General features: G+C 36.3%; 1 protein-coding gene and 1 pseudogene across 2 annotated transcripts in view; one reads left to right on the top strand and one right to left on the bottom strand.

Moving 5' to 3' along the window:
• The window catches only part of CFAP299 (cilia and flagella associated protein 299), a 543118-nt gene that overhangs the window by 48710 nt on the left and 479373 nt on the right, over positions 1-15035 (top strand). The window lies entirely within an intron of this gene.
• LOC308497042 (BET1 homolog) lies at positions 11138-11492 on the bottom strand (annotated as a pseudogene). Its single transcript has one exon. The product of its transcript is annotated as a BET1 homolog (transcript).

Here is a 15035-nt window from a genome sequence, read left to right on the forward strand (position 1 = left end):
AATTACACCTAAGTTAGATTGGCTGGTCAGTGGTTATGTAGCAAATGTAAATAATAAAATATATATATATATATTATAAATTTTATATTTGTGGTATAAATACATTATATAAAATTTATCATTTTAACCATTTTAAGTGTACAGTTAGTAATGTTACATGTATTCACAATATTGTGCAACCAATATCCAGAACTACTTCATCTTGCAAAACTGAAACTCTGTACCTGTTAAATGAAAACTCCCTATTTCTCCTTCCCCGTCTCCTGGCAACCACCATTCTACTTTCTGTCTCTATGAATTTGACTATTCTAGATAGCTCACATAAGTGGAATCATACAGTATTGTCTATTTTGTGACTGGTTTATTTCACTTACCATAATTTCCTCAAGGTTCATCCATGTTGTAGCACATGTCAAAATTTCCTTAGTGATTTTCTGAATAGCTTATTATTTTTGTTCACTTTAGAGCCTTTTCCCAGCTCCTGAAAAAATATAAACTACATCTCTGATAATAGTTACTAATGATATCAAATCATATGCTTTTTCATTAAGCTGATCAAAAACTGTCGCATTATGGGTGGTATTTTTTACTATATCTACCCATCAGGATATGCCATGTCTTAACTGAAACATAACAAAGGTAACATCACACACAAGATCCATGAGGAATGATTTTTGATAGACATAGGGATGACAATATATTTAACATTTAGCACACATTATTGAATGGACCCTGTACATTTGCTTCCAAAATGTCAAAAGGCCTAGTTACGCACTCTTAAATCTCAGGTAGAGAGGTATGTGGTGTTGGTTGTTCAAAGGTTTGCATTTCTCAGTAAGTTTCAGATTCACGCTCCATCCATTTTAAATCAAATTGATAGGTGTCATTCACATTTATTAGTATGTGAAGAAGAAAACACTTTTCAAAATTCAATACTTGTGAAACCCTTCACATAGTATGCACTTACTATGATCTATTATGTTAAAACTCTGAACGAACATCTCATGTGGTTCCCACAACAATCTTAAAAGGTAAGTGCACTCATCTCCATCATATCGGTGATGATAATGAGGCACAGAGTTCAGTTACTTATCCTAATAGCTGGTTTAGGGGCAGACGTCTGTATGTTTCCAAAGTCTGTGCAATACCATATCTAGATGATTTCATAGGGAAAAACATAAACAACAATAGCAAAATTTTATATTACCCTACGTTAATATTTTGAAAATCGGAGTGACTTTGCTGTACTCTCTAATGATAGAGTAACGAGGCTAAGTAAACTGGTGTATCACTAAGATGAAATACAGCAGAATACTTAAAATTATCAGTATGGTGGTAGTGTTAATGAATAGAAATAGAGCTTTAAAAAATGAATATGACACAAAATAATAAGAACATACAGAGTACGGTCCTGACTCCTCCAACCTGAGGTGTATCAGTTTTGTATTGCTGTGAAAATTCTGCATTAAAAATGACCTCAAAACTTAGCGGCTTAACAAAACAATCATTAATTCAGCTCACAAGTGTATGGATTGGATGGGCTCAGTCGCTGGATGGGCTGCTATGAAACTGGCTTAGATGATCTTTGCTGGGCTTGTTCCTGAGTCTGTGATCATTTGGTGAGTTTTCAGGGGCTGCTTGGTCTGGGATGGCATTGGCTGGGATGAATGAGCTCTGTGCTGTGTGATCACTTAACATCCAGGAATGTGAGGGAGTAAGTGTGGGTCCTGGGCATGTTCTCCTGGCAGAGGTAGGGGTCTAAAGGGGAGAGACCCAGACTTCAAACTGGCACACTCATTTCTGTACCATTCTGTTCACCACAGCAAGACACAAGGCCAGTCCAGATTCAAGGGGTAGACAAATAGACACCACCTTTTGATAAAAGAAGATGCAAAATTATATTGCATAGGGTGTAGATATAGGGAGAGGTGTATGAAAGACAGAGCCCATTTTTGTAAAATTACAGTCATTTATACAATCAAGAATTAATCAACATCCTGAGTTCTGCCATCATCATTCTCTTGCTTTCCTTTTTAATATAATTTTATATCTATATGTGTTTCTCAAAAGTAAATTTTTCAATTTTAATTGTTTTGAGTTTACAAAGAGATTATATTGCTATATGTTCTCTTTTCGGTCTTGCTTTTTCACCTAATATTTTGTTACTAAGAATCATTCATGTTGTTACGTGTTGCTATAGTTTATTTTTGTCTCGGTACAGCATTGTACTGATTGTCTCACCATTGAATTTTAAACATTCTTGGTGGTGGGGATTGGGATTGCTTATAGATTGTGCTATTGCGAGCAGAGTTGCTAATGGACATGTCTCCTAATGCACGTATGCGAGAATTTCTCCTCGACAGATGCCACTCACTGGAGTGTATCAGCTGCACTTTATGTGAGTGTTTAACCTGACTTCCAGAGTAGTTGAATCAATTTGCCTTCCTATTACAGAATAATAAAATATCTTTTGGCTTTACATCCCGTCAAATACTTGTATGATCAGAATTTGTCTTTATTTTTGTTTTATTTTTGCTATTCAAATAGTTTTAAAGTGGCTTCTCATTGTAGTTTTGATTTGTGTTTCCTAATTACTAGAAATATTGAATGGGAAATCCCTTCGTATGTTTACTGGCCATATACTCGTATGTTTCCTTTCGGGCAAAAGCCTGTTCATGTCTTTTGTCTATTTTTTTGCTGGGTTATTTGTGATTTTTTTCTTACTTGTAGGAACATTTTATTTATGCTTGTTTCAGTTTTATATACTTTAGGTAGCTTCTCCCAGTTTGTAGTTTGTCTTCTCGCTTAATGTAAGGTGTCTTTTGACAATCAGAATATGAAATGAGCTTGAGTATGAGATTACACATTTGTGTTTTGCGTCGTCCTCTCCTCCACACATGCCCTCGATTGTGCAGTGCTGTTTGAAGGAATGATTAAGAATGGCAGATACCCAAAAGAGGCCCTGAAGAGATGGGAGAAATTGAGAAAAATATCCCGTTTTTTTAAAACTGAATTTCTGAAATGAAACATGCTGTTTTTCTTCAAATCATTGTGATACTTTTCTTTTTACATCTTTCAGTTTTAGCATTCCTAAACAATAAATGCTTAAGTGGTGTCTGAAAAATAGAAACAACTGATGAACATGTGTTAAGGAACTATATTATTCTGGCTTAATGAGTTTATGAAATGAGAATTTGTACATAGTTAGGTATCTTCATAAAATTAAAGAGAAAAAGGAAAAAAAATGAGAAATTTCAGTTGGTTCTAAGTATAGTTATTCATAATAGTTTAAAATAAAAATAATAGAGTTACTGGCAGCTCTAAAACCCTCAGAAATGTATCCCTTGATAAATATATTCAAACATTTAAACTAAGCAGATACAAAAAAAATGTATATTTAATGTTTATTTTTATAAAGTGGACTGTAGATTAAAATGGTCAAACTCATATCAGATTTAAAATGTACTGAGGACTCACCATTTTCACAAATGTATTGATAAATTCTTCTTTAAATTTTAATCTTTTCATTTGTTTCATTTTGTTTGTTTACAGGATATTCCTGTAAAATCTGTCAGATTATGTCATTCTTATGTTTGAAGAAAATGGACTTCTGCATGCATGCAAAGAGAACATGTTTCTAAAATGCCATCAAGATGTAAATGTTGATGGTTATTTTGTGGATTGTATGAATTTTGATTTTGCTTTTACAGCTTTTCTAGTTTAGCTTTAATAGAAGGTAGACAAATATTCTGAAGCTGTGTGCTTCTAAATTTGTTCCTTACTGACAGGAAGGGATTATTTGAAGCACCTGAAATCTGATATGAGTCCTGGAGAAAGGTACCACAAGATGATAGTATATATGATTACAAAGCAAAGAGGATTAGAAGGAGCAATATATTTTTGGAAAAAAGGGACGCACACTACTTGGAATGTTTTATCGAGAGAGGGCTACAGAAGTGAAAAGTAATCCTTCTGCTTTATTTGGCATTATTGCTGTGTTCGATTTTGGTCTTTGCATTTGGCCAAGAATATATGGAGACTCTGGAGAAGGTCCAGCGAAGATCAGCAAAAGTGATGTAAGAAATGGGGACTAGCTCCTAAGAGATGGCTCAGTGGGATCAGAGCTGTTTAACTTGGAGAAGGGAAGACTAAGGGGTGATTTAACTGTCTTCAAGTATTTGAAAGGTTATTATATGGAAGATGCAGAACAGATGTTCTTTTCTTCCACAGGAGACCAAATAAAATGAAATACTTTTAAATTGTACCCAGAGAAAAGTTCTGTTGGTCATAAAGATGGACATAACTGTAAAGAAGGAATTATACATTGAAACAGGTAACTGAGGGATATGGGGAAATTCAACCCTTAGAAAGCTTTAAAGCTAGGGACAGTCATGTGCCTTGGACGCTTTGTCTCTACCTCAGTGCAGGGAACTACCCTGTATCTCTTTTTGAAACTCTTCTAACTCAAATTCTATGCACGTTGTTTCCACTCTTGTGGAGTTACCTGGGAGACAGTCAGTATTTATCCAAGGATGGAAGCTAGGATTCAGCACAGGCAGAGATCAAAGGACCTAGTGTTCTGATTATCTCTGATCTCCTCCTAACTCCATAAGAATTAGGGACTAGACCAGTGAGAAGAGAGTATTTCTTCCCTGTTCATTTGTAGACTTGTCATATATATGATCTTTCTTTTTTGAGCTTTCTGAATCAGGAATAATTCAGGACATTATACTTGCTTATGTTATATGAAAGGGCAAGCATTGCACCAAATTATCTCAATAACAGGAAGGTGGTATGTTTCTCCTTTCGCAGATAAGGAAACTGAGACAGAATATTTAGTTATTAGCTTAAGGTCCTTCAATGAATTAGTGACAGAGGCAGAATTCAAACCTTGGCCTTCTTGTCTCTTTTTCTCTAAGGAGAAGTTTTCGGCATTTAGAAGGATTTTGTTAGTGTTAGGACTTAGAATGAACTCAAAAATGATAATCTACATTGGGAAAGCATACAGAAATATGTATTGAATGAATGAGGACCAGGTTTGGGGTAAAATGTGGGGATGCTTTGGGATATGTGTCATAATTAAATTTTCCCCTGTCACCAAAGCCGCACTGTATGTAACCAGGGATGATTATTTCCTTTGGCCATTTGATTCATAATTAAGACAGTTGAACAGTGGCCCCACAAATCATAAAAGCTTTACAGTTCAAATAAGCTTTGGAGTTTGAGCATCTAGAGTTCCAAAAGGCATGAGTGACATGGGATATTGAAAACTTCTACAGTTGAGTTAAACACAAAATGATAATATACCTATTTTAGAGGAGATTTAAATAAATAGCAATTCATAATTTGGTGCTTAATTTGCTCATTCTTAACTATCCTCATGTAGTTTTATTGTTGCCCAAAGTTTGTTTAGAGTTAAATTAATCTGAATCTTTGTATTTCTAGTAAAAAAAATATTTCTGAGAATATTCAGGTAGATAAAAGGGCTATATAAACAATCTATTTTTAAGTAAAAAATAGCAATTAACCTGCTACAACATTTATCTTGCTTTTAGAAAAATGGTACCTTTCTTATTTATTTATTCAATGAAAACTTTTAAGAACCTGGGACTATGTATTATGCACTCTTAATTTGTTAAGGTAGTAGAAATTTGAATTCTTTCACTAGGTTTTGCTTTTGTTTTGTTGCTATGATATCATCTGATCCTTGGGAAAGCTTATCCGGCAGAGGTGTTAAGAGCCCTTGAATGTTATTTTCTAGGAGAAGATTTCTCTTTGCCCAATTTTTCTTTGTATTCCATAATTTAGATTTCATTTAACGTCACCATATAGGGAAAGAGAGAACAGTTATATATTGATATAATAATACTAGATAACATTTATTGAACACTTATTGCTAGGGCCCACCGAGGGTATTGTCTGTGCTGTGTTCTGGGTGGTGGCTTGCTTTCTGTGTGACAGGTGTTAAGCTAAATGCTCTGTAGGTGTTATCTCATCTAATCCTCATAATCATCTCATGCTTTCAGGGGCTTTCATTGGGCCCCTTTTATGGAATAAGAAACTGAGTTACAGTGAGGTTAAGTAACTTACCCAGGTCACCCAGCGGGTAAATGGAAGAGTTAGGATTCATACCCAGGCAATTTCGTGACAATACTTTGAGCCTCATGTTTTGTTGCCTCTCTATTTGTGACCACTTGCCTGTGCAAAATCTCATAATGGGTCATTTCAACTGTCCCAAGCTTTCTGCACCTTATTTCTAATTAATAGTCCAAATCAACAGGTCTTTTTGCTTATTAAGCACTAATCATAAAACCTTTACAACTTAAATATGTTATAAGGTACTACTAAATGAATGTGTTTTGCATGACACACTTGGGGATAAAAGTAAGCACAAAAAAGCCTCTTTCATTAAGGAACTTAGAGTTCAGAGAGGACAGTAACACATAAATTCAACTAAATATATCGCATAGAGCGGGATGTGCTAACTGGTACAAGAGAAGTATAAACAACATATTCCAGAAGCACAGTGGAGGGAGAGATTTATTCTGATTTGCCAAGTATGGTGCATTGGACCTTGCTTTAGGGAGAGAGAGGCTAAAGGATTTGTATGAAATGGGGCAACTATGAGACATGTGGGCACAGACAATGTGCAGTATGGGAAATAGGGGCATTCTTTCCAACAGCTTTGTCCCATTGAGGATTCTGGGGAATGCAGCAACATGTAGATATATGAGTATACCTCAGTTATTTTCTGGATTATGAAGACAAGGGAATGGCATCTCGACACACACACATATCCACTCATCTGTCTAGTCACTCTTTTATCAAATTTTTGGTTAAAGTAATCTCAGTTAAGTGGGATGATAGTGGTCTTTCTTGGGTATGCATTTGTCAACCTCAAGAAGAGTTAAAATGGAGTATTAAAGTGTTCAAGAGTCAAAATTATTGCATTAATATTTGTATGTTAAGGAAGAATCTGCCCATATTTAGTATTATATTTGTTTAAACTGAGTAAATTTCAGTCTTGGAATAATGGCCTATTAACTTTAAACTGAAATGTGTAATTGAGCAATTGGTTTCAACTTGTGATTTAAAAAAATTTTTTAAAGTTAAATTTATTGGGGATAACATTGGTTAATAACATCATATAATTTTCAGGTATACAACATTATAATTTGACATCTTTTGTACTCTATTGCATGCTCACCACCCGAACTCTAGTTTCCTTCTGTTACCATATATTTGACCCCCTTTACCTATTTTGCTCTCCCCCACCTCCTTTGCCCTCTGGTAACCACCATTCTTGTCTATGAGTTTGTTTTCTTAGTTTGTTTGTTATTTTTGTTTTAAATCCCACAAATGAATGAAAGCATACGGTTTTTGTCCTTTTCGGTCTGACTTATTTCACTTAGCATAATATTCTCAAGATCCATTCATGTTGTTGCAAATGGCAATATTTTAATATTTTTATTGCTGAGTAGTATTACATTATGCACACAGACACACACCACTTCTTTTTCCAGTCAACCAATGCTTAGGTTATTTTCATGTCTTAGCTATTGTAAACAATGTTGCAATCTTTACAAATAAGTTTTTTTTAGGTAAATAGTCAGAAAAGGAATTGCTGGGTCATATGGTAGTTCTATTCTTAATTTTTTGAGGAACCTCTGTACTGTTTTCCATAGTGGCTGCACTAATTTACATTCCCACCAACAGTGTATGAGAGTTAACTTTTCACCACACCCTCTCCAATACTTATTATTTATTGTCTTTTTGATAAGTCTTTCTAACAGGTGTGAGGTGATATCTCATTGTGGTTTTGACAACTTGTGATTTTATATATAAATGTTTCTAAATGTATATATTGTACTGGAACATTTAAGAGAACTTAAGATTGCCCTTTTTATATGTTTAATGTATAAAAATTGCTTAAGTACTTTGGAAAGCTTTTTCCCCCAATAAGACAATTGAAGTATTTTAAAAGGAAACAGTATATTGAATTTAGGAATGCATTTTAACAGGTTTGAAGGTATTTAATTTTGTAAATAGAACCTAAGGTCTATCAGAGTGCTTAAATAGACTTAAAAATTTCTACGCTATAACTAAGGTGTATCAGCAGAATTTAAAGGCTAGAGAAGAAGGTGATTTGAATCTGAATCATGTTGTTTGCATCCCAAAGCCATCTGTGTAGTGACATTAATAATATGGGTCAAATTCTAATTGGAATAGATTTAAAAGAGACAATGGAAGGAGTGGAACTGGACCCCATTCTAACATGTGCATGGAGGCTTTCCCACACCAACAAGCAATTCTAGGACACCAACAAGGTATCGAGAATGCAGCTCAATCCTGGCACTATCTATTTGGAGATAGGATCATATTCCACAGGTAAAGGGCTCAGACCTACAAGATCACCCTCCACTTCAGACACCAATCACAAGCCTACCTTGTTACCTGTGCTTCTGACCAACTGGCTACAAATTGTAGGTTCCAAGGATCTCCTCCAATTCTGGATGCCAATTGCAAGTCCAGGTTGTTACCTGTACACTAACCGACTCGCTGTAAGTCAGAGGTTTCCATGATCCCTTCCTTGGGTTCTGTTAATTTGCTAGCATGCCTCACAAAACTCAGGAAAACACATTAATTCACTAGACTACCAATTTAGTATAAAGAATATTGCAAGATATGAATCAGCAGCCAGATGAAGACTCAAAAGCTAGATGAACAGCATAGGGCAAAGTCCCCAACAAAGGAGCTTCCATTGTCGTGGAGCTTGAGGCCTGACATGGTGGTAAGTGGAAGCGTTCTGGTTCTCCACCTTGGAAGTTCTTGAAAAGGACCTGGACACTGTCCTTTTGAGTTTTTATGCAGGCTTCATTACATAGTCATGATTGACCAAAAGTCACTGGCCATTGGCTATGGATTCAACCTCAAGCTCCTCTCCCCTTCCTGGAAATCGGGAGGGGTGGGGTGGGACCAAAAGTTCCAACCCTCTAATAATGCACATGGTTGGCTCCATTGGCAACCAGTCCTCATCCTTAGGTGCTTTCCAAAAGTCACCTTATTAACATAACAAAAGACCTCTGTTGCTCCCGGAAATTCCGAAGGTATTAGGAGTACTGTGCCAGAAATAGGGTGAAGACCAAACATATATTTCTTGTTATAAATCACAGTATCACCGGCATCAAGCATAGATCCAAGTACAGACTCAGACATTAGGGTTGTTGTTTGGGCATTGATGTGATGCTCTCTGCAGCTTTGAAGTCTCATCCTTAGATAATTGTGCAAGTAGCAGGCATTTCTGAGACGGACCAGAGTGGAAGATAGCAAGACTGTGTGAGCTCACCTGTGACACTTCCTAGGGTGGGATTCAGGAGCTGGAGATGTTTGCAGCTGTGCAGACAGAGGTAACACCTGCCAACGAGCTTATTACATATGGTAAAACCCTGTTTGTACCTACAAACTGACACTCAATGCAAGTAAAAAAGGAGGAAGGACAATCTGCGACAACGAAAGGGCCAAGCAACTGGAGGAGCTGCGGAGAGTGGATGCCCTAGAGAGTCTGGACGAAAGAAGCAGAAGCCCTTTTTTGAGCTAGGTCTCAGGAGGCATCAGAACCCAGGGATTCAAAAGTTGGAAATGAAGTTTACTTTCTATGTCTCTCCAGAGTCTCATGGTCACTTATTTCTGCTTTTGTCTGCATGTCTGTCATTTTTTTTCAGTCTTTAACTACAAACCTGCTTCTCTGTTTCTCTGTGATTATGCCACAAAATGACTGTTGCAGCCTTATATGCCTCTCTGTTCAAGCAATCAGAAACTGATAAAAGTTGTGAGTCACAATTGCAAATTTCCAGGAGAAAAAAATGTGATTGACCCACCAATCACTTCGGACTAAGGGAGCAGAATCTATTGTCCACTGTCCTCTTAACAAGCATAAATGTCTTCTCTGAAAGGAAGACCCAGTTGTCTTGGAGTGGGTTGTGAGGGGCATGCAAGAAATGTCTGGGCATTACTGGTGTCGTGGGACATGTCTGGAAAAGGCAACTAGAGAAAAATATTATCCCAAATCTAATTTAAAAATAGAAACCAATTCAAAACTTTTTCCAGAATGTGAAAGGATTTTTACATAGTTCGAAAGTAGGTTTTTATCAAGTTTAAGGAATAAAACAAAACACAGTAATTAGGTCAATGATTTTCAAAGTTTTTTCTTTTTCTTTCCTTCAGCAGAATCTTTTTACAAATGAAATCTCATGTGCAACCCCAAGATAAAACAGATGCAGATGGAATACTGTGCCTAAAGCATTGTCAAGGGGCATGGAACCCTCTCTGCCCCTTCCTCTGAAGGATGTATTTTATATCCTAATAGTTTCCATCTTCTCTTTCTAGTTCTCACCCCCACCCACAGCATCCACATGAAACTACTCTTGGGGTGCCTCAAAGGAATCCCATCTTAATCGACATATTTATTTCAGTTATACTACTCTTTATTTTGGCATGTATATTTTATGTGAATGGTTTCCTATATGTTCGTGTTAAGGACCATGAAAAGTGAGACTTGGCCTTTTTGGTTCGCCATTGTGATCACCCCTACCAACCCAGACCACTGGCTGGAACACAGATGTGCTGAGGCAATAATTGGATTGAATGAATATAGATAAATTAAGAACATTTTAAAGACAGAGTTGATAGCAATTCAGGAAAATACATTTACCATTCCATCACAAACTTGTTTACTACCTCAAGAGCTCAGCATTAGGCTCTCCAGGTATTCAGTTATTCTCCTGTCAAGTTTCTGTACATAGAATAAAAACCTACATGTATGGTAACAACAGAATGTTATACTGTTGTTTAATCTGATGGCAAACAACAGAACAATTGAAAGAGTCAGACTTTGGGCCATTTCAATATCCCTGTAAAAAGGGGAAAAATAAATAACTACTCAATAGTATTCCAAGACACTGTGTTATCTAATATGGTTTATAAAATAAGTAAATTTCAGTAATCGTCAATGGAAACAGCCATACTATTTGAAAATTTTGAATGTTTTGATGCTGATGTGTTTTTTTTTTCTTTTTTTACTGAAGTGGTACTCCATGCCGTTAAGTTGCAACAAATTCCAAACTCACACTTCCTTGTGTCACCTCAGTTTAATAATCCAATAAATGACAAAAAAGACAAAACAATGAAAACAGCATCATAGAGCACAGCAGCTTTGTCTGGCTCTCTCTAGATAAAATCTTCAGTTTTTTCATAGTTTTAGCTAGAAATCCAGTTGTAGAATCCAACTGAATCCATTTCAGCTAGTAATTTATTTTGATTTTTAACTTCATGGTCTGTCTCAACGGAAAGAGACTTTATAGCAGTTACTTTGTTTCTTCCACTTTCGGTGAGTCTCTCTTGTCCTCTTCCCAGGCTCCCATATCCACCATTAGCATAGCCTTGTTCCCGTGGTCGCCAGGAGGGGCTCCTTCATCCAGGCCTGGATGCCTCATCCTGCCAGAGGAGGGAGGGAAAAGGTGGGCGGAGTGGGCAGGACAGGGCCAGGGGTCACCTGGACTGTGTGTGAGGGACCGGGCCCAGCAAACATCAGCTTCTTTCCCCAAAGTGCCGTAACATCAGTGGAGTGTCTCTGTTGGCTTTTTGAAGAAACATTCTTTTCTCCAAAAGTTGCTGAAAGCAACTTAATTGTCATTAGTATAAATGCCAGAAAACAAGCTGATACCCATATTTTAGGAACGCTCACACCCAAAGGTTATTAAAAAGTTACGTCAGAAACATTTTAATTATGGGATGTCTTCATGATGGTCCATTTGATGTTGCCATTTAACATTGTGGGTTGGTTGCATGTGTTAAGACTCCATGTTCTGATTGTAATTCACTTCATACAGATTTTATTTTCATATTTGTATTTTTTTTTTTTTTTTGGTTAGGTTTTTGACAAACTACCTATTGTCCTTTCTTTGAAGGTTTCTAATTTAGGACATGTAGCTGAAAATATGTTAAAAAACAAGCCATAGATAATCAGAATCTCACCAGAGGTGTAAATGGTATAGTTATTCATTTGTGTAAAATTATAAATCTATACATTTTTGCCTATCAGAAACAAAAGGAATATAGCACATTTCTCCATGACATTTCAAGATCTTTCCATAATCTTTATCCAAACTAGATAACATGTAAAAATATTTTAACGCCGAATAGTATTCCATTGTATATATATACCACAACTTCTTTATCCATTCATCTATCGAAGGACATTTTGGTTGTTTCCATGTCTTGGCCACCGTAAACAAAGCTGCAATGAACATTGGAGCACACGTGTCTTTATGTATAAATGATTTCAAATTCTTTGGGTAGATACCCAGGAGAGGGATTGCTGGGTCATATGGTAATTCTATTCGTAATTTCTTGAGGAACCTCCACACGGCCTTCCATAGCGGCTGCACCAGTCTGCATTCCCACCAACAGTGTATGAGGGTTCCTTTTTCTCCACAGCCTCTCCAATACTTGTTGCTATTTGTCTTGTTGATGATAGCCATTCTGACTGGGGTGAGGTGATATCTCATTGTGGTTTTTATTTGCATTTCTCTGATGCTTAGTGATGCTGAGCATTTTTTCATATGTCTATTTGCCATTTGTATATCCTCTTTGGAGAAATGTCTCTTCAGGTCCTCTGCCCATTTTTCAATTGGGTTGTTTGTTTTTTTTGACACAATGGGATTTATAGATGATGTAATAGAGAATTGTACACCTGAAATTATGTAATTTCATTAACAATTGTCACCCCAATAAATAAATTTAAAAAAAAGATATTTTATAAATTACATCATTCTGTTTTATTTTTTGACTTGGGGATTAATTTATAACAAGCTCCCATTTGTAGATGTTAAAGCCTGGGGATTTAGGAAAAGGGAAGCATTCAGGTAGGAGTTCTATCACAGCAGCTTATCAGCAGTAAAATAGCCGCATCATGGGACGTGATACCGCGGATAAATGCTCTGATGTAGTGGTGATTTTTAACTCTAGGTGGTAGTCAGTGGTTTTTTTCTTTTCTTTCTCCCCCATTTTGACGATAATAGGTCATTTTTACTATTTACAGAAGGATTAGTTTCACATTTGGATGGCGATCTGAAATCCAATTGTATTTCATATTCCATTACATAAAAGAGTGTTTCCAGTACTTCTCGCCCAAGATGCACGGTGATGCATTTGGATGTACGGAGGTTTTCACAAGGGAGTGGTTATGATGCGCCCCACAGTTCTATGGCTCTCAATGTAGATTTTTATGTCCTGCATTCTTCTCTGGTTTTGCTTCTCTCTACTCAAAACCCTTTAACAGCTTCCCTTCACCCACTGCCCCCTTCGCCTCACATGGGCCTTGGACTGCCCTGCTCCTTGCCTTGTCATGTTCCTTTGTTGGTTCATTTATTGAATAACTATGTGTTGAGGCCTGCTCTGTGCCAGGCACAGCTTTGTTCTTCTTACTAAAATAACCTCTTAATCTCCTCCTGTGTAATCCTATCCATTATTCAAAGCCCCGCTGAAACACTTCTTGAAGCTGTCCTTGATGTACCTTAATAGCCCAATTTGCATTTCCTCTGGGAGCTCATGACAAATACTGTATTATCTATATTTTTCTAATGACAAGTTACATTCAGTTTTGCATTATCATTACTTATGTAAAACTTTTAGAACATCTATTAGATTATAGTCTCCTTGAGGACACATTATGTTTTAGTCCCACTGCTTCCCCCAAAATCCCTAGCATGGTACTTTGTAGATTGTCATAAGCATTTGTGAAATAAATAACTAAATTTTAAACCAGCTTAAATTTAAATTTATTTATATGTTGAAGAATTAGGAAACCAATATATCTAGTACTTTATGACATTTTGTGGTCTTGGTACAGCAGCTTTTTAAATAATTAGCACTTACTGATTATTTATCTTATATTCCCATGAATATTTATTTCCCTCTGTCTTGTCTTCCCCTTGCTTACAATGTTTCCATAAGAAAGATAAGTAGGGGGAAAAAAAGAAAAAAACAACTATAGAAAACAATTCAACATAGGCCAAATCAAGTTTTGAACCTGAGTCTCCCAAACTCCTTAAAGAGGGGAACTCCATGAATGGACTTTGTATAGTCTGGGGACTCCACGATATTATATTCAAATCTTGTTGTGTGTGAGTCAGTAGTTTTTATTCAATTCTTTAAGGTATCTTTTACACAAAAGCAAAACAAAGTAAAACACCAACTTCAAAAAACCCACTGTTCTAATTAGTCTCCATCCTTCTACTTTATGCTGATATTTCAAAAAAATGTCACTATATATGAAAGACTTTGTAAAATTAATTTCTATATGTAAGTTAATTTTATAGATTATGGTTGTCAGCAAAGCTCCATGCCATAGACAGTCATTTGGTATAGCTTGGTAAAAGACCATTCATTGGTAAGACTTGGAGAAGTGAATGTCAAGGTTGGTTCCCTGCCCCTCCCCACTCCGCCCATCTTAATAAGATGAAATACAAAAATGTGAAGTCAGTAACCCTAATGGCTGGTATGCAGTTATGAAAGAGCATGTTATTTGTTACCTAAATGCTAAAAGAGAGTGAAAAAATGCTACATTGCTTAAAGCTGGCCAAGGCTTGAGGAAACAGATAATGCAATGAATGACTTTGGAATGACACACTCATTGCACTGAGTCTGTCTCATAACTTTCCACCATGATGCAGTGTCCTATAAAATTTTTGGTATTACATACCTGATGGGAAACAGGCCTCTATAGTTTAGAGAGTAAATAGTTTTCCCACTTACTAATCTAAAAAGCATTCTTTTTTCTGATGCTATCCAAATTAAAAAAAAAAAAAATCAGCTCAGCCATCCACAACATGGTAGCAAGCTGCATCTTTAACTGCGTCTCCCAGGATGTTCTCACATGGTTCCTAAGTTCCATATAAATGAGATTTCTTACGGGGTCTTACACTTTTCAACTTCCTGCTTTTCCTCATCCTGTTATTTTGTCCTTAAATAGAATT

The sequence above is a fragment of the Rhinolophus hipposideros genome (assembly GCF_964194185.1).
Source record: "Rhinolophus hipposideros genome assembly, chromosome: 1".
NCBI lineage: Eukaryota > Metazoa > Chordata > Mammalia > Chiroptera > Rhinolophidae > Rhinolophus > Rhinolophus hipposideros.